Genomic DNA, 26904 nt, shown 5'->3' on the forward strand with positions numbered 1-26904 from the left:
TGTGTGTGTGTGTGTGTGTGTGTGTGTGTGTGTGTGTGTGTTCACGGTCGCCTCCTGGTCATCCAGCTAGCCTTCACCATAACGGAGTGAGCTCAGAACTCATAGATCGATTTTCGAGTAGGACTGAGACCACATCACACTCCACACACCGGGAAAGCGAGGCTACAACCACTCGAATTACATCCCGTACCAACTTGCTGCTAGGTGAACAGGGGCTATATATATCTATACATACCTAAATAAAGTCAAAACTTACAATTCACAAAATTCTATAAAAAAAGTAATATGCGTATATAAATCTAATTACGCATCCATTTTATCGTTCAGTGGTAATAATTCCTAAAGTGGAAAAAAGAGCGAGAAAAAAAAAAAAACAGCCAGATTTAAGAATTTTTAAAGCAAGTTGGACAGACACTAAGCAAAGCGTCCACATTACTAACGCAAGAGTCAACCAGTATCTTCACTCTTTCATACATTAGAGCGATAAACCCTAACACTCCTTGTACGATTTTTGCTGTCCTCTTTACAACTTTGTTACAAAAGGGAAGTATCGAGACACATGAGTAACTAAACTAGCCAACATTTTTCTTGATTAACCTTACTCATTTTTTCACTAACTTGCTAACAACATCACATTATTCTATTCATTACTTTATTCACTAACACACACTACATCCTTTCTTCACCTCACCTTTTTGTCTGGGAACAGCAAGCTAATTTATTTCTTTACTTGTCCCTTCGCAGAAAGAAAAAAAAAATATTAAGATGAAAAAGCAGCAGATTGAATGTTACAAAGGTGATAAAGGTTGGGGCGGGCAGATACGCTTGGTTTTGCGGCATAGGGGAGGGATAATAATGATAATGCGTGATAATGAAGCTTGTGATAATAACAGGGAGGTAGGGTTATAATTCCAGCTATTTGTGTCTCTAATGTCGAGGAATACAAGCCGAAGAGGAAGGGCGGGGAGAGAGAGAGAGAGAGAGAGAGAGAGAGAGAGAGAGAGAGAGAGAGAGAGAGAGAGAGATTTAGGGGAACGTTGAGGGCTGACTATATTTAGGTCTCTCTCTCTCTCTCTCTCTCTCTCTCTCTCTCTCTCGTAACGAGTCTTTCTCTTACGTATAATCTACACAGTGGTAAATAGTAACTGTAAAAAGCAAACTACATAATCACCTCTTTTTTATCTTGAATATTTCTGTATGGGTCCTAATAAAATCAATAAATTCCTTCCCACGAGAAACGCTACCTTCTGACGCAACTCGCTCATTTGGGAAGTTTACACGAGACTGGTCTAAGGCACCGCTAGGATGATCAAAGAAGGCAGGGACGACCAAGAACCAGATAGGATAAGAGGCTTCGTTGCTGTGGCCTGGAATAGACGCACAGGCAGATGAGAGGAGTGAAGGGTGGTTCTTTGTTTGCAGTCGTGATGATAATGGTGATGGAACGAAAACTGATATACTCTTAATAAATTGAAAAGAAAGGGCTGTATTTTCACGTTGCGATGGTTATGTTCGACTAAATTCATCACAAAACTGTGTATGAGGTGTAGGTCGACCAAAAAGCCACTTCAGGTCTCAGTGATAATATTGACCTCATTGGTAGTGTCGAAACTCGCCGCCGTGGTACAGTGGAACCATGCGTGCTTTGGGGTCCGAGGGGTCTCCAAGCGCACAGGTTCGAATCCTGTCCACGGTCCGAGTGTAGGTTGGGCTTCCTCACTTGGGGCAACGGTTTCCCAGCGGGTGGGCTTTGAGATAGGAGGTACCACAAAAAGTACCCCCTTTAGCCCAGAAATTCCCGTGAAAAGCACACTTGGTATAAAAAAAAAAAAAAAAAATGTTTTGTCCGTGTCAAATAGTCAAGTGCCTCTTCACAGTCAGCTTATTCCCTTCGACTTCACACATTACAAATTCGAAGTGAAATCTCTCAAAGCTCACGAATGAGGATGGTCAAGATACTTTTATGGGTGGAGATGATAAATAGTGTACGAGTATACAGGAAGTGACATGTCTAATACGTCTAATACTTTACATCTCTTCACTTTCATATTCCAGTGTTCTTATTATCCAGATGTACAATAACCATGACAAAAGAATATTTCTAAAACTTTTGACTGTTATGGCCTGTAATCAGTTAATAGAATTATATAATGTTAGTTATGAGTTGAATTTTAAAAGACGACCGATAAGGAAAAGGGAACGATCAAATTTTCGTTCCATAACATATTAAAGAATGCTTCAAACTGAGTAACAAGTACCACATTATTAGTACCAGTCAAACAATGCGAAGAAAAGAGTCATCGCCTTTTATGAACTCGTGGTGGATCGAAAACCTCCACGTTTAACCAATTTCTCCTGGTTTGGCGTTTTTTTTATTAACCGTCACAACACACTAAACATGCATTGACACAAGAAAAAAGTGAAGAACATGAGGTTAATTTATTATTTTTCTTTCTAAGTAACGATGTTATAATATAACATTAATAACAATGTAAAAAAAATCGCAGTACAAATAAAAAGTACTTAAAAAAGTTTAAAGCGAGTAAGAGAAGAGAGGTCTGGCTTGGAGAGGGTCACCTGTGGCTCCTTTACTCCCATAGTTTAACTTCCGAGACCTCCCCAGGCGTCCATTGATCAAGCAAACCACCAGGGAGTATAAATAAACAGTGGAGTGTTCTACGGGACACTACACACGCAAGAAGGCCACTCATTCACCACATCGCCACCCGTGCAAGTGTACTGAGCTAACTTGGCCTGAGGGAGAAGTATCGGTAAACAGTAGTAATGGAAGAAGAATATTGGGTGAAAATTAACTAGAGCGTTGAGAAGAAATTTCGGAGCAACTTTCAGATAAATGATATTGGATGGTGATAATTCTTAGCTTAAAATCAGTTTTTTTCTTTAAAATACAATGAAGTATATTTTTCTCTCTATATAACGTTTAACTTCTTCAGTACTATGACGAGTTTTCATACCTTTCCATCCTTTTTTTTTCATCATTATTTCCATATTACTCAATGATTGTGTGTGTGTGTGTGTGTGTGAATGTACGTGCGTCTCTCTCTCTCTCTCTCTCTCTCTCTCTCTCTCTCTCTCTCTCTCTCTCTCTCTCTCTCTCTCTCTCTCTCTCTCTCTCTCTCTCTCTCTCTCTCTCTCTCTCTCTCTCTCTCTCTCAGGGTTACTCTGTGGTTACTATTTGGTGATTTTCTACAGCTTCAGAAATTTATGTGGGAATTAAAATAGAGAAAATTCTAGCCATTAATCTTCTGACCTCCACAGACCCTTCATAATATAAATAAAATCGCCTAATAACATAAAAAATTCAAGTTAGAAATGTGTCCCAGTGCAGGAGGAGTTAAATAAAAGTAATTAAACAGAATGATAATGATAGAAGAAAATCCACTCTGTCTACTCGTGTTCAGCTGCCTGTTCGTCTGTCACAATGGATCATACGGTAACTAGTTGAGGAAAATATCCATGTAATATACACATATGAAAAATTATGCGGATGTGGATGCGGATAGCTGGTAAACTGCTACTACCACTACCATTACTGCTACTACTGCTGTTACTACTGCTACTATCACTTCTGCTACTACTTCTACTACTACTACTACTACTACTACTACTACTACTACTACTACTACTACTACTACTACTACTACTACTACTACCACTACCACTACTACTACTACTACTACTACTACTACTACTACTACTACTACTACTACTACTACTACTACTACTACTACTACTACTACTACTACTACTACTACTACTACCACCACCACCACCACCACCACCACCACCACCACTACTACTACTACTACTACTACTACTACTACTACTACTACTACTACTACCACCACCACCACCACCACCACCACCACCACCACCACTACTACTACTACTACTACTACTACTTCAGTGCGGCAATCTGTCAATCAATCAGTCAGTCATCGTACAAAAAAAAAAAAAAATGGAGAAATAAATTAAAGCAGACAACAACAAAATAAAAAAAAGAAACACAAGACAAAACACAAACAAGGAAAATATGGGCAAAAAGTAGGAAAACAAGTAAATAGAATAAATAAAACGGTATAGAATGAGAAACAGTTCGATAACTATAAAAAAAAAAAGGCGAACCTTCTAATGGAATCTAGATCCACGAAACACAATATCAGATCGCATTTAGTAAAGAAGAAGGAAGAAGAAGAAGAAGAAGAAGAAGAAGAAGAAGAAGAAGAAGAAGAAGAAGAAGAAGAAGAAGAAGAAGAAGAAGAAGAAGAAGAAGAAGAAGAAGAAGAAGAAGAAGAAGAAGAAGAAGAAAATGAAGAAGAAAACTATTATCATCGTATCTTTGCTAGGTAACTACTTTACAAAACTCGTTGAAAAAATAAACGTAGAAATTGTAATAATTTTTGTGAGAGAGAGAGAGAGAGAGAGAGAGAGAGAGAGAGAGAGAGAGAGAGAGAGAGAGAGAGAGAGAGAGAGAGAGAGAGAGAGAGAGAGAGAGAGGGCTGGATCAATGATAAGAAAAACAGGAGCACCAACAAACAATATCCTACACCAACTATCTTAAGTAACAAGAAATATGAGAGTGACATATTAGAAGTGATGAGAAAGAGACTCTATATTTAATAGTGTGTGTGTGTGTGTGTGTGTGTGTGTGTGTGTGTGTGTGTGTGTGTGTGTGTGTGTGTGTGCGCTCCTTTCCTGCTTCTATGTTGACTCATCTTCGGTATTTTCATTTAAAATTAAATTACCATAGAACCTCAAGGTCAATCCTGTCCAGTATTCTTAAACACTTTTGTTCTCTCACCAGCGTTACTTTGTAAAGGTCACATATATGACTAGTCGGGCACTCATCTGTATCTTTCTTATTAATAATATAGAATACTTGTTAAATTACCAATGAAATCAGAAAAAAAACCCTTTGAATAACCCAGCAATGTTTACCAGAACCTGTCAAAGGCGATCAGCAAATAACACCAAAGAATGTCAAACTGCTACTAAAATTATGAAAATCGTAATAATTTTCACTACGGGAGATTAAAATTGATTGAGATAGAGTGTTGATGAGCTTCAGAACACCGGACATGTTATCAAATTATTATTTTTTTTTTTTTTTTTTTTTTTTACATTACAAGGGCACTGGCCAAGGGAAAACAAAGTGTTGGAAAAAAAAAATCCCGCTGGTTGCCAGGCCCTGTTAAAAGGAAAGTAGGAGAAAGAGAAAAAACAAAAAAATCTAAAAGGAGGGTCCAGTTAACGTAAGAGGTGTCTTGACACTCCTCTTTTGAAAGAGTTTAAGTCATAGGCAGGTGGAAATACAGACACAGGTAGAGAGTTCCAGAGTTTACCAGTGTAGGGAATGAAGGAGTGAAGATACTGGTTAACTCTTGCATTAGGAAGATGGACAGAATAGGGATGAGAAGAAGTAGAGAGTCTTGTGCAGCGAGGCCGCAGGAGGGGGAAGGCATGCAGTTAGCAAGTTCAGAAGAGCAGACAGCATGAAAACAGCGGTAGAAGACAGATAAAGATGCAACATTGCGGCGGTGACTTAAAGAATCAAGACAGTCAGTTAGAGGAGAAGAGTTGATAAGACGAAAAGCTTTAGATTCCACCTTGTTTAGTAAAGCTGTGTGTGGATCCCCCAGACATGAGAGCCATACTCCATACACGGGCGGATAAGGCCCTGTACAGAGCAAGCAGCTGGGAGGGAGAGAAAATGGACGAAGACGCCACAGGACACCTAACTTCTTGGAAGCTGATTTAGCAAGAGTAGAGATGTGAAATTTCCAGTTTAGATTTTTAGTGAAGGATAGACCGAGTGTGTTTAATGTAGAGGAGAGGGAAGTTGAGTGTTATTGAAGAAGAGAGGATAGTTGTCTGGAAGGTTATGTCGAGTAGATAGTTGTAGAAATTGAGTTTTTGAGGCATTGAACAAAACCAGGTTTTCTCTGCCCCAATCAGAAACAAGTGAAAGATCAGAAGTTAGGCGTCCTATAGCATCTCGCCTTGAGTCATTTAATTGTTGTTGGGTTGGGCGTCTGTTGAACGCTGTTGAATAATGCAAGGTGGTATCATCAGCATAGGAGTAGATAGGGCATTGAGTCAGATTTAGGAGATCATTGATGAATAATAGAAAGAGAGTGGGTGATAGGACACTAGAATGGTGAAAACACTCCTGAAAATCCTAATAACTTCCAGTAGAGAAGGTTAAAACGTTAAAACTACTAGAGATAAGTCGTCCAAAAGCTTGAGAACACCTGAAAGATTAGCAAAATTACCACTAAAATGATGAAAACCCCACTAATAATCCAAATAATTTCCAATACAGGCGATTAAAACTTTACAACTGATAGAAATAAGGCGGCGAAAAGCTTAAGAACACAGCCACACCACACACACAGCTTCCTCCCTTCCTCCCCATCACCAGCGGACAGAGGAGGATGAACAACTGACAGGAGCAAGGAGTTTCTGTGTAGTCAGTGTTCCTGGCGGCCCCCACACCGCCCTGGGCAGCCCTGGATGAAACTCAGGCTTTTGCAATTTCCTCTGGAGTGTTTCTGGCAGATAATTTAAACCAGGCATAGACTTTCAATTGCTTAATCTTAGACTTAGTTCCCGCAGCCTGTGCCACGCTGCGGGAGGTGGAAGACAAGCACGCTATATCAACACGGTCAAAACAGAGCAGAGTGTAAATACGTAAACACAAATATGCAAACAATGTCGCAAATTGTATAGCAAACACACACACACACACACACACACACACACACACACACACACACACACACACACACATACGGTAGCATTATCATCATCAGCCATCACTGCATGACAAAGATTTCCCTCCCCTTTCTTCCTCCGAGAGTAATAGCACTGCACCAATCACCGTTATGTTTTACTTCCAAACTTTCTATCTTTCATCTCTCCATCTTGTGTCTTGCTTCCTTCTTCTCCACACACCTGATGGCCAACCAGTCATTGCTTTGTTCTACCTGTTGTCTCCTTCTCCAGCCTTGTCTTGAGCAACTCCTGTGTTATTTTTTCGGTATTTTTCTACATTGACATCAACACAGGTATATCGTCCTCATGATGGTCTTATTTATGTCTTTTGATAGTTTTTTTTTCTTACAATGACTTATATAATTTCTTCTTGCCTCTACTAAGCAATCATTACACTGACTCATCCTTTCTTCATGACGGTGCTCTTGCCTCTTATTCTTGTTTCTTACACTGACCTATTCCTTCATGGTTGTGTGCTTGCCTCTTACATTTATTCCTTACACTATTTCATCCTTTTCCGTGGTAGTCTTCTTGCTACCCCTTATTTGATTTATCCTTTGCGAGTTTCTTCAAATTAACGTAATCTCTGGTAGTTGCTCCTTACACTGACTTATCCTTTCTTCATGATAGTCTTGTTGCCTCTTACAATTTTTCCTTACGCTGATTCATCCTTTGATTTTTCTAAGTTCCTTTAAATTAGTGCAATGTCTAAAAATGTGCCGGATTTCCATTTTTTTTTTACTTATACCATGTGGGCTTTTCACAGGGATTTATGGGCTAAAGAGGATACATTTTGGGGTACCTCCTATCTCAAAGCTAGGAAACCGTTGCCCCGAGTGAGGAAGCCCAACCTACACTCGGAGCGTGGACAGGATTCGAACTCGTGCGCTTGGAGACTCCTCGGACCACAAAGCGCGCATGGTTCCACTGTACCACGGCGGCCACGCTTCTCATAGTAATAGATAATGAGTGTAGTTATCGATGTTCCCTATGAATTTCTTAAAACATGTTTACGTACACACTTAAAAGAGAAAGATAAACACTTATATTGTAACATACATTTTTCGCATTAAATGAAAAAAAAAAAAAAAGAAAAAAAAAAAAACTTACTGAATCATCCATCTCATTCCAGCTTCGTTTTCCATTTTCTTCACAGCTTGCCTTTTCCTAATTACTTAATCCCGCCATCTCCACTGCTTTCTCTTTAAAAATTTGCATAGTTTTCCCTTAAATAAGATAAAAGTGTTAGTTTCGAATATTTGAACTCGCTGTGACCTGTTTAATTATTTAACTTCCTGATTCCCTGGTTCAATGACAGCTTCGTCAATACACTGTCTGAATTATGCCTGTGTGCCTGCCTGTCCACCGCTGCACTTTTTTGCTTTATAACATGAGAGAGAGAGAGAGAGAGAGAGAGAGAGAGAGAGAGAGAGAGAGAGAGAGAGAGAGAGAGAGAGAGAGAGAGAGAGAGAGAGAGAGAGAGAGAGAGAGAGAGAGAGAGAGAGAGAGAGAGAGAGAGAGAGAGAGAGAGAGAGAGAGAACCTTAGTAATTTTCATATTTATTAGAGATGTACCGATACCAAAATTTTGGCCGATTCCGATACCGATACCACCTAATTGGGCCGATACCAATACTACTACCGATACCGATACTACTACTTATAGTGATTACTGCACTGGACACCAGGATGAGTTGGTGGACGGCGAGCGTTATCAGATGGGAGGCTTTGTTTTGGGGGATCCTGTAAGTCCTTCTGAGAACGTTTGTGAAATAGGAGCAATTCTAGAAGGTTTTTGAAGCCATTCGCAAAGGTAAATTACTCAGTAATTGGAATGAATATCTTCTCAGTCTTCTGATTCTTGTCAGTTATTTTAAATTCTTACTTCTTAATCCTTTAGCGACCATTTGGTCTTGTGCATTTTCATTATCAATTTTATTGACGATATTTTGGCGATCAAAAATATTTTTAAATTATTAAAATTGTAAAACAGACACAAAATATTAGCAAAAGAAACTCATTTTGTTGTGTATGTTTCTCTTTAATTAAATCTGACATCCTTTGATATTAATTCATTAGACATTAGTAGACCAATTCAGAAAAATGAGCTTTCACCTAATCTTTTCAATTAAATAAAAAAAGTTTAGTTTATTCTAAATTTCTAGTGTATTGCTATGATCTTAAATATATAATCAATATGCAACAAATTATACACAATGCACATGATTACAAAACAGAATCGTTACTTTCTTAGTTATGGAATTTTTACATCCTTAGGTTAACACAAGTAACTAAAAAATTAAATTTGCATTAAAATTAATATACATATATAATTCGAGCTTCCACCTATTCCAGTATGATATCTTGGAAAAGGCTAGCACCTAGCACTGTCAAATCAAATAAGAATACGCTATTATTTACAATAATGCATATATATATATATATATATATATATATATATATATATATATATATATATATATATATATATATATATATATATATATATATATATATATATATACCAAATCATTTTGTTGGATTCTCAATATCTGAAGTTTGACATTCTTAGATTATAGTTCAAAAACATAAGCTTTTCACCTGTGTGAACTTTGTGTGGGTGGAGGAGCAGCGTCTGACTGAGAGACAGTGAGAATGCGTGGTGACTCATGACCGACCGTGTGACAGGATGCCGGAGTTCAGCCTATACGCGTTTCATACACGTCCAATTTAGAGGTTGTGGCTTATTACCACAGAAAACAGTATTCTATGACATACGGTAATCACCACGGAAACTCAATACGCCGTATTATATTAATTTGGTATCATCAATATCTTATATCGAATATATCACTAAGTAGTAAATTCCTTTTAGGTATCGGAAGTATCGGCTTAAAATAAGCCGATACCGATACCCAAAAAATGGCCGATACCGCCGATTCCGATACCGATACCGATGCATCGGTACATCTCTAATATTTATCATAAATTTTGAGAGAGAGAGAGAGAGAGAGAGAGAGAGAGAGAGAGAGAGAGAGAGAGAGAGAGAGAGAGAGAGAGAGAGAGAGAGAGAGAACCTTAGTAATTTCCATATTTACCATAGTTCTTTCTTCCCCTTAATTTGTAAACATCATGCAGTGTTACGTGTCTGACGAGGCGCTGCTGTAACACTATTCCCAGGAGAAAAGAGGCACGGTAGGACACGAAAGAGAATAGCAGAACACGAGCCAAAAGTAAATAGAGTTACGGTGAGAAACGGAGGGACAAAACGCAGGAAACCACAAACCTCACCATAATAACTCTTCACCTTCAACTGCGATTACTGTCAGCTATTAAAGATGAGAAAGGCCACGGGCAGAGGAACGATGAGATGAGTACGTGAGGAAACGGATACATCGGGAGAAGGTTTAGTAGTGCGTTAGAGAAATGAAAGGCTAGCGGGTGATAGTTGAAAGAAAACGTGGGACAAATCTGGATAGTATTCTGAAACGCTTTGTCGCCTCACCATCACTGCTTTGTAAAGGCTCCACTTGAAGATACTCGTGTTTTGAAGAGTATTTTTATGGTTCTGGTGATAGACCGGCAATATTTCTTGTTTTTTTAAATGAGAAAATGTCTTGATAATCCGGTTAGTTGTCTCTGTGGCCCTGCAAAATTGTTCTAGCGAGAGGGGAAGGCGTTTCTGAATACGGACGAGAGTAAGGTGGAGACGAGTGGATCGACTTCGGGTGTAAAATCATTCCAAACTAAGAGAAGTGGACGAATCTTTGGCTGTTGTATGCTGAAAATATTCTCAACTAGCGTCATGCCTTCTCTTTGTAACATCACCGAGAAATTGGTTAGAAAGCGGTATGAACTGACCACGCAAGACCGTCGTTGGTGTCGAACCTTTGACGGAAGACTCGAGATAAACTGAGTCCGACACATTGAGGTTAAAGTAAAGGTCAGGAGATAACACATAAAGATGAACTGTGGGATTAATATTATGATGGTTATGAAATATTAAGTTAGTGAAAAGGCTTACTCAAAGGCTTCCACTTCCTTCGTCTTTTACGGTTACTGTTCTTCCTCTTTAATGGTTCTTTCACCACAAATGTCTATCACCTTTAGTGTTCAGTAATGAGTTAACACATCACACAAGCCTTTACACTGTCAGTATTATATGTGGCCTTACCTAGGTTGTTCATCTGTTCATTACTACTATTGGTATCGTTACTACTATTACTACTGCTACTAATATTATTCTTACTATTATGCATTGCCACTGTCCTTCAGGCGTTGATGGGGAATACCCGTCCATAGGTGGGGGACAGTTGGTGGGTGAGTAGACAAGCTCAGTGATTTAATGTGTTCGTGTCAGTTTGGCAATGCGTATGTTTTTTTTTTTTTTTTTACGTTGGGAAGAGGACCAGGCCAGCCAGGAAAACAAAATAATAAGAAATAAAAAAAAGGCCCACTTGAGTGTAGGTATGTTGACGCTAAATATGTACAATCATATTTTTTTTGGAAGAACAACAGATTCTTTGTTCATACGATCATCATCTCAGCTATTACATAAGAACATTAAGGGAAGCTACAAGATGCCAGCCAGTAAGCATACACGTGGCAGCAGTTGTGTAAAGCGTAGGGGCGCATATTTAGATTCAATTATCGTAGTCTCCTAGAGTCTGTGTAATTACCGAAAATGCACCATTGAATCTGCACTAACTAACACCTTGGTAAGTGTCTATTCCAGCTGTCTACCAGTGTCTTTGGTATCTCTCTATGAAAACTATATCAGTCTCAAATTTCTTACTCCTTGCACTCTCAGAACACTGACCCAAAGAATCCTGTCTAAATCATCCTTGTTACGTGGCGAATCTCACGGAAATACAAGAAAGTCGCCTCTTTCTTCCCCGCACTTACCCTGTAAATTGTTGACCTCTCGAGATCACTGACTTAAAAAAAACCTTGTCTAAATCATCCTTGTTACATCGCATATCCCACGAAAACACATGAAACCCAGCTCTTCCTTAAACACACACACACACACACACACACACACACACACACACACACACACACACAGTTCCTCAGACCGCACTTGTTTAAAGCTGGAGATATTTCGTGCTGTCACCTCCTTCTGAGTGTTGAGGAGTCCTGCAGTGAGCTATGAATAGGAATTGATAATCCTCCTCCACAGGGCTCAGGTAGGAGGGGAAGGGATAAGTATCTGCCCTCCAAACAGCTCACCGGAAACCACCACTGCTGTCGTGTATGGTGAAGGACTGACGGAACCGCGACCTGCAAATTGCTTCGTCGGGAGGGAGAGAGAGAGAGAGAAAGAGAGAGATAAAGCCCCATCTTCAGAAGCACACTTTTCTCTCACCACGAGTATTTTCAAAGGCCACAGAAATTATTAACCTGGTTTTCAAGAGTGTTTCTCCGGTTAATGATGTAGAAATCTTGTTAATCTGTCTCTAGAACCGTAAAAACATCCTTAAAACTCGTATAAATTTAAATAAAGCCTTTTGAAATACTGCAGTCGATGTGAAGAAGTTTTTGAGAATAAGAGCCGGAGAGAGATGTTGACGCGCGGCACTTGCACTAGAGGGAGCGAAGGATGGGCAGTGGCTGGGAGGGGGGGCAATATTGCAGCCCTAACTTACTGTGTCCCTGCAGCACGAAGGTGAAAACACTCCGGACAAGCGCTTATCTATCTTTACCTTTATTTCTATTAGCCCTCAGTGATTTCCTTTCCTCCTTTTTTCGTTTAAGCTTTTCATTTGTGGATTTGCTTTCATTCAGTTTTCTTTTTGTTTGTCTATCTGTCTATATATGTTCCTACTTCCCTGTCTGTCTGTCTCTTTGTCTGTCTGTCTGTCTGTTCGTCTTTTTCTCTCTCACTCTCTCTCGTGCGTGTGTGTATGTGTGATATAAAAACGAGAGAGAGAGAGAGAGAGAGAGAGAGAGAGAGAGAGAGAGAGAGAGAGAGAGAGAGAGAGAGAGAGAGAGAGAGAGAGAGAGAGAGAGAGAGAGAGAGAGAGAGAGAGAGAGAGAGAGAGAGAGAGAGAGAGAGAGAGAGAGAGAGAGAGAAAGCAAAGCAGCTAATGAGGCAGGCGGGCAGGCAGGCGGGCAGGTAGGCGGGCAGTACCTCCACCCCCTGCTATCAACCCCGTGAAGACGTCAGAGTTACAGAAAACAGACTTACTCACTGGGGATAATGAGGTGACCCCGGGACAGGCCGAGGCGCGCTGCATGCCATAACTTGTAGAAATCGCTCTCGTGGAAGGTAATTATTTTCCCGGGAGATTATTTTACCCCTCGCAATTACCAATACTAACTGCCAGCAAGGGAAGAAACTAACTGAGGGGGAGGGAACATTTGAAGCTTGTGTTTATATAGACGCGAGGAAGAAACGCAGCGATAAAGGAGGATATGTATGAGAGAGAGAGAGAGAGAGAGAGAGAGAGAGAGAGAGAGAGAGAGAGAGAGAGAGAGAGAGAGAGAGAGAGAGAGAGAGAGAGAGAGAGAGAGAGAGAGAGAGAGAGTCCTTCCCTCCCCCTCCTCCTCCTCCTCCTCTTCTTCCTTCTTATTCTCGGCTTAATGGGTTGTTAGTAGGGGCGTGTGGTTGCCCAAGGGGGAGGATCCTTTTTTTTTATTCCTGTTTTTTGCTCCCCTATTTGCTCGTTAGCTTACCACGGTGGCGTTTTGTGCTATTCACGAGACAAGAAGTGCTTTTTTTTTATATGATTTTTTTTCATTCCTTCTAAATTTTGAGTGATATTATGGAGTCTATTTATATGTTTATCTTATTTTTTCTATTACGGTGGTCAGTCAACGTTCGTTTCTACGGTTTTTTTTTACTTCAGGAGGCAAGATTTTTTATTCTTTGATTAAATTACTTTTTTTTTTTTTTTACCGTGCGAAATGAGGTTACGATGTTCGAGTGTTCAAGTATCTTCTTTCAAGCTTTGCCCTATGTAACGTTATTTCACGAGGCGACCTTTTCATTTTGGTACGCTCACAATTACGTATATTTCCTATAATTAACAGTTATTTCATCTACATCTTAAGTCTTATGGAGCAACTTCCGATTCTTATGAAGTTACTTACATGTTTACGTCCATCCAACCAGTTGTAATTTGTTTCTTCTCGAGATGGGTTGACTTTCTACATTCCTTCAACATTACGAGGCTCTACATACCACTCAATATTCTGATTTGGATGGGGAAATAAATAGAGAAACACGTCTACTTTGTTTTGAATCCAAGTAAATGTTTCCCATGTGACGTTACTACATTATAGGGAGGAAGCTTTCATGAAGTGGACACAACCTGGAATTGCGAGGCAGTAGATGAGCTTCCCGTGACATGCTCAGATTAATGCAGTAAAGATGAAAGATGAGGCTAAGAATCAAGTAATGTGCATCTTGGCCAGTCCCTTTAGCTGTTCACGAATAACATGTTTTCGGTAACGGGAAGAAAGTATATTCAAGGCGGTAAAAAATTAACCTGCGCTTTTTATACATATTCTTTTTAATCTTAAAACCAATCTAATGTTCTGAAAAAGTACCCTGGATCGTATGGAAGGGCTATTTCTATACGATTCTCTTCCATTTCAATATAAGGGTCGTCTTCGCCGCTGGCCACTGCGTCACTCTGATACTCGAGCTGCAAACTTACGTAAAGTCTTGGTCATTTCCTTTTCAAGCTTCACTGGGCACTGCAAAAAGAGAGTGATGCCAAGAAGTAACAGCAGTCTGACCTTAATCTGGTACGTGAGAGAATACGAGATGGGTAAGGAGTGTCGTATCGCTGCACAGGATTACGGTTTTTGTTAGACGGTGTGGGTGAGGGAAACAATATTGCCTGCAGAGACTCAACGGTGGAAAATACTTCACACAATACGTAGATCTTTGTTGAAACAGGAAGGCCATTACACCTTTCCTCCCAGAAATTCTAATAATATTCTTGAATGTCCAGTGCTAGGCGTTTCTTAGAATAATCCTGTCCTCGTTAACCACTCAAACGTTCCGTCCTTGAGGGGAAAAAAGTCCCTCTCCAGCGAGACTTAATGTTATGGTTCCGCCGCGTAACATGAATTGCCGACACCTGGAGGAGCGGAGCATCAAAGGGGCCGGGAATAGCGAGGTCGTCCCGCGGCCCCGAGGGAGACGCGCTCAACACTCTGACTTACAACAGGCGGGAATAGACTCGGGACAGAAATACACACAATGGAGGTAATAAGATCCAAAGCAGACGGGTAATCAGCGATGATTAAACAAATACACCTAAATTTCATCTTTTTCCCCTCGCAAGTATTTCCGAACAGCGGCCGGGATCTCCCCTCATCGTTCCCTGCCCTTCCCTTTTTATGGGGGCGGCAATGGGGGAACTCTTTACCTACAATTACCATAATTCAAGATGTGCAAGTCAGGTGGTGAAGGTAAGCATGAAATAAGGTCTTGGTGGTCACTATTATTAGCCATACTTCATCACCGGCCTCCATGTTGCCTGTCCGATCCCGCACGGCAACACCGCCGCGCCACATCCTGACACGACTCTGGAAACTCGCCCTTCTGTTCCCCGGCTCAGGGTCGCAGCCGCCAATACGCCCCGTGGGATGAAGCACGAGAGTTACCACACCGCGCCTTGGGAGAATATTTACGTGCATCTTGAGTTAGGCGTCGTGGATAAAATACATACACACGTCCCTCTCTTCTTGCATCCATCCGTCAGTTCCAGTGAGGGAAGCGGACAGAAGGCTCTACTCGAGTGCCTCTGAGGACACGAAAGGAGGTGTTTGTAATCTACACGGATTCTGAGCTTCAGGTGACGAGAGCATCTGAGCATAAGACGCTCGCCAGTTCCTCTTACACTTCCTGCAATAAAGTAATATCTCTGCTGTGTTCATTTACTTACCTCTATGATGTTAAAGTAGGTGAAAATATATGGGTTTCATGGGTGAGTAAGTGGGTGGTGATAAGGTGAACACAGCAGGCTTGATAAGTGGGTGGTTCGGTGGGTGAGTGAATGAGTGGGTGGGTGGGTGAGTAAATAGCTGGATAATTACATGGGTGGAGAGGAGGCTGGGTGTTGTGGGTGGGTGGTAAGTAGGTGGGTCAGATAGACTGGTAGGAGGAAAGAGTAGGAGAGGAGTGGAGGGAGGGGGAGAAAGGGAAGGAAAAAACGCGTCACGCCGTGTAAAAGGTTATGGGAGAAATTCTGACATTTTTTTTCGAGACAAGACAGCTTAATTGCTCTCCCTGTTGCCTTTTTTCCTCTTGATCAACGTTATTATATACCTTGTCTTTCTTTTTCCCTTTTCTATTCTCTCTCTCTCTCTCTCTCTCTCTCTCTCTCTCTCTCTCTCTCTTGTTTCCTGCCTTTTCTTTCTGAATTTTCTTTATTATTTCTATTTTTCAGAACATTATAATCAATCAAGAGGGTGTAGTTCTCTCTCTCTCTCTCTCTCTCTCTCTCTCTCTCTCTCTCTCTCTCTCTCTCTCTCTCTCATTACTTTTCTTCCCCTTCTCCTCCTTATCTCTTCTTGGCCTCATTATCTTTCCCGCCCTTTCCTCTCCCTTATTTGCCTCCTCTCCATTGATATTTATGGCACCTGTTAGCCTTCCACGTACGTACAGGGTGGCGCAGGAGTTGGCCAGCTCACACACACACACACACACACACACACACACACACACACACACACACACACACACACACACACACACACACACACACACACACACACACACACACACACTGTTTACTGGCCTTTAACACGGTACGTAAAAGTAAGCAAGAGAACACACACACACACACACACACACACACACACACACACACACACACACACACACACACAGGGTTTGCCAGGAAGTGTGTATGAGAGGGGAGACGGGGAAGGGGACGAGGGGAAGAATGGGGAGGGTTGTTCTTGTTCGAATCACTGTACAGATGAAGGAAAATTCAGACTGTGTTTTTCCTACTCCCTCTGTTACCTGGTCTTGTGTTCTGTGCTTGGCGGGGCTGGTACTAGTGGGGGGCATCAGGCGAGCGCTGCACGAGAATAGCTGTGGCCGTGATTAGTAGCTTGACCGCGATAAAGATGCAGTGTTGTCAGGGCAGCGTGGTGAGGCAAGACAAGGCGAGGTGAGGTGAGAGAGGATGCTGCTCTGGAACATTTGGTGAAGGGAAAGATGTACTGTTTGTAAAGAGAGGTGGTGTAAAGAGGTGGAGTAAAAAGGGTGTAATACTGATGGTTTGGCGCTTAGTGTTGTGTGTTATATTTCATGGCAGGTGCATTTGTTATTTTTGTTATTGTTCATGTACTTCTTTTTTATAATACTACTGCTGCTGCTTGTACTGCTTCTGCTAGTGGTTTTGCTGCTGTTGCTCTTATTCTATTATTTTCACTTAATTTCAAATGCTTGGGCACTAACTCCTATTCACAGTAACCTTACACACACACACACACACACACACACACACACACACACACACACGAGCGCACATGCACATTCATACATTCAAATGTGTGTGTGTGTGTGTGTGTGTGTGTGTGTGTGTGTGTGTGTGTGTGTGTGTGTGTGTGTGTGTGTGTGTGTGTGTGTGTGTGTGTGTAAGAGTTTGAGCTCACGAATAATTATAAATAAACAAAACGAGTAAATATTAATGGTTAACAATTGTGTCTGCATGTGTGTTTTAATTAAATGCACACAAACAAACAAAGAAACACGGTGAAATTAACACAGTAAGCAATTACACAGCACTAAAACAGAATACCGGTTTAACTAATAAAAAAAGACAACACAAACAATAAACAGCAAAAAAACAAATCAACACGTAGGAACAAGCGCTTCACTCCATCAAATCAAACAAACAGGCAGGCAAACAAGCAAACAGGAAGCCTAACAGACGCGTCACATCGCGGCCCAAACAAGCCATCAATATTATGGGTCGTTATGAGGTAATGGTTGGTAATCACCCAATTGTATCGATCACCTCGTAGCCCCGCCGACCACCTACACAATTCCTGACCTGCACCTCATAACTCCACACGCCGCGACGCCCCCACGTTGCTCTGCCTTGTCTCTGCCTTGCCTCCTAACGCAGCCTCTTTCCTCTCAGTAAACTTAAAGAATTCGAAACAGTGTATTTATATGTCGTTTTATGTAAATTGTAAAGCTTCACTCAAAAACAGTTCCCTTCATGTTAAAGTAACTAGAGATAATGTAGACTAATTCAGTGTAATCTAACTTAACTTAATTAAATGCAACACAGTGTAGCTTTTCTCCATTCAACGCTACGCAATCTAACAACTTTGCATCATATAACCAAATCAAACAATATCCAGTTCTATCTAACTCACTACAACCTCATCTAACCTGAACTAATCTTATCCTAACATAACCCAACTCTATCCAACCCACCACAACCTAACTTAACTTAACCTAATATAATGGAATCTAATCTTAACTAGTCTACCTTGAACTAATGTTATAAAAAACCTAACCTGATCTATCTCTGGGAATATTTCGAGGCATAAATGTTCGTTGCTAGAATTGTGAGTAAAGGAAAGGTACAACACACACACACACACACACACACACACACACACACACACACACACACACACACACACACACACACACACACACACACACACACACACACACACACACACACACACACACACACACACCTTCAGTATAATAACAGGTGTGGAACAATATATATCTGCACGCCATTAAGTTTTCCACCACTAGTAGAATAATGAATAGCGAAATAATAAATCAAGCTGGAGTAATGATGATGAATGGCTGCTTATCGACGCCTTTTTATGAACGGAGGGAAGCAGCTGAGTCCACCGCAGCGTTCATTGTGCAGCGTTCAGTTGGAAAATCAGATATGACTTAATCCTTTCACCGCGACATTAACCAAACGAACACTAAGAACATTGTGCAAAATCTGGACAAAACTGAACTCTATTTAACCCACTGCAATCCAAGCCAACCCAACCTAACACTTGCAGAAAGAAATGCATTAAATGTGTAGATTCTCCAATTCCAAATCAATGAAAGGTGAGATGGCTATTGACTAAAATAAATTGATAAATGAATAAATATTTCAAAGTGGTCTGTGTTCAGGAAGCTACGCAACAAGCAGCAGTGAAAAGATTAAGTCGTGCAATAGTGATTAATAGCCAAGTAACATGTTAACCGTATTCACTTCCTGTGGTCTCTTAAGAATCTACTAATATGTCTTATGAGGTTTTTATCATGAAATCAGGGAACTTTACATTGATAAGAGACGATAAATACAATAGAACAATTCATTAAGTTGTTTAAATTGTACAGTTATGGTTATATTCGAACACCATACTACAACGACGCTTTTCCCTCAAATACTCTGATGTATGTGTTAAGAATCTAGCAACTGTCAGGTCTTGTGAGGTTTTGTCAAGAGATCAGATGACTATTGATCCAGGTATGGCAAGAAACATAATAGAAGTCGGTTTTAGTTCACTTTAATTCTGACGACTATCTTAATCCAGCCTTTATAAAGCACCTTTACTGTACAACTTCGTGATCTGACATTTGACATACCAGATCAGACCAATTTTTAGAGAATCTATAACCTTCTCACTACAAATGGCAGTATGACATTAACTCTAGAAAGGTTCTAGTAAACAAGAATGAAACAATTCAGACTGTCAGGTTGAGTCAATCGATCACTTCCTCTACTCTTGGTTTGATGGTCTTTTAAAACTGCACTCTAAGCTTTGACTAGACCATTTTATGGAACTCAAGAAGATTTATCATTCGAAGGGTTAATGGTTTCTTCTTCACAGGAAAACTACAAACACTGAAATTGTATAGTTATGGTTAATATTCGAACATCATACCGCAATGACGCTTTCCCCTAAATACTCTGATGTATGTGTAGAACTCAAGAAGAAGAATCTAGCAATTTATAGAACTCAAGAAGATTTATCATTCGAAGGGTTAATGGTTCCTTCTTCACAGTAAAACTCACTGAAATTGTATAGTTATGGTTAATATTCGAACATCATACCGCAATGACGCTTTCCCCTAAATACTCTGATGTATGTGTTAAGAATCTAGCAATTTATAGAACTCAAGAAGATTTATCATTCGAACAGTAAAACTACAAGCACTGAAAGGTTTAAGCCTCTCCATCATACCTTTAGTTGTAACTGGTATCTTTTTAAAATTGATCTCAAAACTTGCACAAAACTATTTTATTGTATTCCGAGAAGACACATTAATTATAGCCAATAAAACTGTATTTGAACTGCTCATCTACTTCTAATATTGTTCGTCATGTTTGTTAAATCACCTACTTTTATCTATTTTTAAAAGCACAAAATTTGCACCAGAAGATTTTAGAAGCTATAAAAGTCTTCACTTGGTAAGGGTGTAAGGAAGCCAACGGGAACTTGATGCCAAAAACGACGCAATAACAATACACACAACCTCAAATCCTGCCAGTACAAGGTTGAAAGACTCCTTGGCGCCGGTACCCTCTGCGCTCCTTTTGTCTCTTAAGGACTCAACCCGTGCAGGATCTCTCCTTTAAAAGACCCTCCGGAACACTTTCCCTTTATGGCCTCCTTTCACTCTCACTCCTTTTTTTGCGAACCTTAGCAGAACCTCTCTCCTTGAAGCGCTCGCCCTTACGTCTTCTCTTTACCACCCTTTGTACTAGAATCCCTCTGGCGCCCATCACTCTCGCTTCCTTCCTCCCACGCCCTCTGATAGACACACCCAAGACGCCATCCGCTTATACCTACTCTGCTAAACTTTCACTCCCTTGCCCCTTCCTTATCATCTAAACCCTCGCCCTTTGTCCGTCTCTCTCGCTTCCATCTCTCCACCCCTGACCTCTGAAAGACACACCCAAGACGCCATAAGACCTTACCTACCCTGCAAAACCTTCATTCCTTTGCCCCTTCCCCATCACCTAAACCCTCGCCTTCTTTTCCTCTCTCATTTCCACCCCAACACTCAAAGACACACCCAAGACGCCATCCACCCCTACCTCATCTTGTAAAACCTTTTCTCCTTTGCTTCTTGTGCTTTCCCTATCACCGTATTCCATGCTCACTATTCTCTGCCTTGCCTCTACTACGGTGTCTCCCGCTCCTTTTCTTCCTTTCCCTCTCCCAGCTGGTAGGTCTCCGGTAAGCGATGAAGAAACTGTGTGAGTAGAAATATAAATCCGTGTTCCGCCTCCGGTTTATGTTTTCTGCGTGAAGGAAGATGGTTGTGGATTACATTTTCTCTCTTATTAATTCTGGATCTTCTTTTTCTTCTTCTTCTTCTTCGATGTTATTGAAGAATGTTATATTTGGTTAGTGTTGAGGAAATGTGGTGATTTTTGTGGTTATTTTTCTTGTCTCTTTTAGTTTTCAGTTTTGTCTTTTTTTTTATAGTTTTTTTGTGTATTTTTTTTTTTAGGTTGTTTGTTCTGTATATACGCGTCTGTTTTTCCTCCACTTCGCGTTTATTTTTCTCTTCTCCTACACGCCTGTCTGTCTCTCTGTCTACTTGATCTGTAACTGTTTCACTATGATTGCTGTATGTCTAGTCGCTCTCTCTCTCTCTCTCTCTCTCTCTCTCTCTCTCTCTCTCTGAACACCACTAACTACTTCCAATTAAGCTAGTACTTCCGTTCCTATTCTATGTCATATTATCTGTATATTATTTTCTCCTTCCCTTTCTTTCTCGACCTTCCAGATCCCCTCTACATTCCCTTCTCCCCTGTCTCACCTCCCTCACCTCCCGCCACCCCCCTTCTTCCTCCCCGCCGGTGGAAGGAGCATACCCACAGCGCAAACACAACGCCACTTACATGCTATTACACATAACAAGTCCCCCCCCTGCCCTCTCTGACACCGATAATAGCTCTTACTGCGCAATTGATTCGATTTACTATATGTAGGATAAGTGTGTGAGTGTTACTGGCTTGTACACACCTCACAACTCACGGGTATATGAAGGAGTATATCTAAACAAAAGGGAAGTGGTTGTATTTGATGGCTGGTAATGTGTGTTTGTGTGTGTGTTGAAAATTTTTTGGGTGTAAATTTTAGTTTGTGTGGTAAGAATTACATGAGGTGTATGTTCAAATTTCGTTGTTTTTCTTGTCTCATTTTATTGTGGTATACTAAATAAAGGCTATTAATGAATTGTAATAAGCAGTTCGGTTAGTTTTTCATATACAAAATACTTCATTACCTACCAACTTACTCACCTATCTATTCAAAAACATACGTAAATATATATACATACATACATACATTGCATACATACATGTGGGTGATAATAACATCCAGCAAAACCAAATTCAAGGCAAATGACCGAAAAACGCGCACGCTAATGATACAAAAATGCGATTCCTTTTTTTCTCGTAACATTTTCATAACGGAAACCTTTACTTTTCCCTCGTTGCTCTGCACTGAATAATAGTCCACAATGAATACACACTTTACAACTGTTAATGTGATAAACTCTACGGAAACAACGTATATGAATTCATTATCTCAGAGTCGTGTTCTGAAGCATTATGGAGAAGTTAGGAAGTGGATCTGAGGGTGAGAATAGGTTATGAGAGCTTATCCCCGGTAACTCAACATTTGGCAGTGCACTATACAGAATTTCAGAGTAATTTTTTATTTGCTATTACTATTTTGTTAAGGGACTGGTATCGAATGATTTTTTACCTACCATTAGCAAGAATCCCTCTCACATATACAGAATTCGAGTTAGATATATAAGTGGTCAGGATGAATATGATCTCCAAGACTCTAGTGGCTTTTGGTTGGTCCTGAGTCTCCTGCCGCAGTATTACATCTTTCTATATGCAAGAGAAGAAATCTGGCCAAGGGCAACAATAACGATTAAACAAAAATAGGTCCACTTGGATGCAAGTCTGAAAGAGCCCAAAAGAATAAGAAAATTGTCTTGAAACGTCCCTCTTAAATGGGTTAAGGTCATAGGAAGATGGAAATGCGGAAGCAGATATAGATTTCCAGAGTTTACCAGAGAAAGGGGGGCCGCCGTGGTACAGTGGAACCGTGCGTGCTTTAGGGTCCGAGGGATCTCCCAGCGCACGGGTTCGAATCCTGTCCACGGTCCGAGTGTAGGTTAGGCTTCCTCACTCGGGGCAACGGTTTCCTAGCGGGTGGGCTTTGAGATAGGAGGTACCCTAAAAAGTATCCCCTTTAGCCCATAAATTCCCGTGAAAAGCCCACTTGGTATAAAAAAAAAGGGATGAATGAGTGAGAGTACTGGTTAAATTTTGGACTAGACAGGTGGACAAAATAAGAGTGAGAGAAAGAAAAAAGTCTTGACACTATTACCTTCTATATGGGATGAAAGGCACAGTTCAGCAGTGACTCCTTTGAGATAATAACTGAAGCAACTAACTCTCGTCTGAGGTAATTTCAATAACATAAGCATAGCCAAAACTTCAGTCCACGTTTATGTATATTCCTACAGTTTAGTCTATGAACGTAAATGGTCACTACATGCATTATGGAATTATTACCCCATTACCATATGAAGCGATGTTACTGAGCAGACATAACCATAAAAGTAATTCCATCTATGAAATCTATTATAGAGAAATAACTATATTCTTAACTGTACATAATAAACGAAAAGAAAAGATAGATAGATAGATAGATAGATAGATAGATAGATAGAGATAGAGAGAGAGAGAGAGAGAGAGAGAGAGAGAGAGAGAGAGAGAGAGAGAGAGAGAGAGAGAGAGAGAGAGAGAGAGAGAGAGAGAGAGAGAGAGAGAGAGAGAGAGAGAGATTTGGTTACCAGTACTAGATTTCTCAACCAGACGCTTCTGTTCGATATAAATGGAGTATGCAGTAGCGGTTATCATTACCTAGAAAAGTGTACAGCACGAGCAGCAAGAACAATTTATTCAACAACAATAACTGCTTCTTCAATTACTCGTTTCTTTCCCTATTACAACTATAATACAACAACAACAACAACACTACAACTTCTATTTCTACCAACTTCACCACCACTAATACCGGTACTGCTACTACTACTACTACTACTACTACTACTACTACTACTCCTTACGTGATCCTTTCAAAACTTACTCCAACGCACCTCTGGTATACAAACATTACACGAAAAATCTAAAATCTCGTACACTGTCCAGGAATGCTACACACTGAAAACGGTATAAAAATGTCCTTGAAATCTCTGAAGTCTAACGTACACAACTCCACGGAAAATTTATCTAATAAGAGGTGAAATGTGGAATTTGCATTGAAGCGACGGATGTCCATGGAAAGCGTAGCGAGAAAGAGGCTGCCGGGGTGTCAATAAATAAGAGGGAATATTGCATTTCACCCTGAGAGTTGTGTGGGCAAGTGAAACGAAGGAACACTCAAGAACACTGATGATTTTTTCCCTTCCTCATTCACAATTAGTCGAAGGAAAAAAATAATTTGAAGGTTTGAAGCGACTTTCCTTCCATCCCGATGTTTACTTATTAACTGACCAAAATGCCAAGAACAAACAAAGTAATGGAAAGTTATAAATAAACTGCTATTCTGATACAACTTCATCTTTCCTTTCTCAAATAACGAGGAAAATCAAATTCATGAGTAGTTTAAAGAAATAATGATTGAATTAGGGAAACAAAAATCAGAGAAAGCAAAAATATATAGGAAAAAAAGACTAAAAAGAACAGTAACAGTAACAAAGTAGAAAAGAAAAATATTGGATGAGAAAATGAAGCTTAATGGAATATACAAAGAAATATGAAAAAAAAGATGAAAATAAAACAAGGTGATAAAAGGCGCATTTCAAAACGAAACTAAACTAAAAGCCGTGAAATAATAGAGACAACTTTGAATGGAATTAGTGATAAACTATAAAAGTAAAGAGAGTAATGCAACAAAGAGCCGCCGTGGTACAGTGGAACCATGAGCGCTTTGGGGTCCGAGGGGTCTCCAAGCACACGGGTTCGAATCCTGTCCACGGTCCGAGTGTAGGTTGGGCTTCCTCAGTCGGGGCAACGGTTTCCTAGCGGGTGGGCTTTGAGATAGGAGGTACCCTAAAAAAAAGTATCCCCTTTAGCCCATAAATTCCCGTGAAAAGCCCACATGGTGTAAATAAAAAAAAAGAAAAAAAAAAAAGACCTTTAGAACACCATTAGTGATGAACCTTGAAGAGAAGAAAAATCTACACAGTCAAGGCTACGGAATATGAAACGTTTTTGCTTTGCTCTCTCATTTAGACAATTTGAAAGCCACAGAGATTAGTATTAATTTTGCTAAGGGTGCTTTTCCTATTGATGAAGCAGAATAATTATAAAAACACACTTGAAAACACTAATAACTCCCACTCGAGCTTGTTAAGAAAAGGTCATAATGAAACATCGACTTGTTTCTGCAGGCGAACTGACAAGAAAAATAATGAAAGGAAATTATCATTTTTATAAAGAATGTTGTAGCAATATATTTTCTTCCTATTTACTTTACAGCAAGTTCACCTTTCACTTATGGATTTTACGACCATGAAACAAATTACGAGAGAAAGAAAGTTATTATCATTTCTTTATTTCCTTTTAGCAATATGTTTTTCTTCCCATCTTATTTATCTTATAACAAGTGCACTTATGCTTTTACGACTAACAAACAAATTATGAGAGAAAGTTATCATGTTTTTCTTTATTTTTTTTTAGCAATATGTTTTTCTTCCCATCTTATTTACCTTATAACAAGTTCACCATTCACTTCTGCATTTTACGAATAACAAACAAATTCTACGTATGTTTTCGAAGCAAGCTACACAATTTATTACAGACCTAGTTAGTTCTTAATCACCTTTCCGTTTTTTTTACCAGTATTTTTTTCCACTCGCTCACCTTCCCCCTGCTGCTTTGCCCCTCCTCCTCCCCACAGAAGCAGGTACCTCTCCCCTCATTAGCGACAGGTGGACGGGGCAGCACGGCCTCCGCGACACGCTACTGACTAATGACCAGTTCTCGTGGTGATGTTCAAACTCACGTGAGGGGAAATTAACTTGCATCTCTCTCTCTCTCTCTCTCTCTCTCTCTCTCTCTCTCTCTCTCTCTCTCTCTGTCCAAAATCTTTGCTTTAAAAGGGCTCCCAAAAATGATAATGATTATGTTGTGATTATATATGTTATTCAATTTTATGGGATAATAAAATGTTTCAAATGTTTCTCTCTCTCTCTCTCTCTCTCTCTCTCTCTGTGTGTGTGTGTGTAATTCACTGTTTGATCTGCTGCAGTGACGAGACAGCCAGACGTTATCCTGTGTGTGTGTGTGTGTGTGTGTGTGTGTGTGTGTGTGTGTGTGTGTGTGTGTGTGTGTGTGTGTGTGTGTGTGTGTGTGTGTGTGTGTGTGTGTCTCAATCTCTCTGTCTGTCTGTGTGTCTGTGTGTCTGTCTGTCTGTTTGTCTCTGTCTGTCTGTCTGTCTGTCTCTCTGTCTGTCTGTCTCTCTCTCTCTCTCTCTCTCTCTCTCTCTCTCTCTCTCTCTCTCTCTCTCTCTCTCTCTCTCTCACCTTTATCTATACAACGCAGGTCCTCGGTAATTTGAAGAGTAAGCCGCGTTAATGCACTAATAAGCGAAGTTAGTGGTGTAGCAAAACGCACAATGAAGCAGCACTACTTGACTCTCGGCAGCGCATCGACAGTCTTCCTCTGAGGTAATTAATTCAGCCTTTAAAAAACAAATTCTCTATAGATAACTGCCGTCGAAGCGCAGGATAACAACAGTAAGTTTTCGTTATTTCTCTGTACTTACGGCGGTATTCAGAAACGCCTCACCCTTTCACTACGACGATTTTCCAAGGCCACAGAGACAACCAGCAGGGTTTCTAAGACAGTTTCTCCTTATAATAAACTAGAAATCTTACCAATCTATCACCAGCACCATAAAAACACCCTTAAAAATACGACCATCTTCAACTGGAGTCTTTGGAAAACAGTAATGGTAAGAGCTAAGTGTTTCAGAATACGGGCCTAAAACTCATTCATCGTATCTTCAGTCTGTCAGTGAATGTCTCGAAAGTTTCTCTAGCCACTTTTTATACGTC

At 40.2% G+C, this 26904-nt stretch overlaps 1 protein-coding gene across 3 annotated transcripts in view; it reads left to right on the forward strand.

Annotated features, from left to right (window-relative positions):
* The window catches only part of LOC123504138, a 264226-nt gene that overhangs the window by 31007 nt on the left and 206315 nt on the right, over positions 1-26904 (forward strand). The gene's annotated exons all lie outside the window — the stretch shown is intronic.

Source organism: Portunus trituberculatus, chromosome 15 (genome assembly GCF_017591435.1).
Source record: "Portunus trituberculatus isolate SZX2019 chromosome 15, ASM1759143v1, whole genome shotgun sequence".
Taxonomy (NCBI): domain Eukaryota; kingdom Metazoa; phylum Arthropoda; class Malacostraca; order Decapoda; family Portunidae; genus Portunus; species Portunus trituberculatus.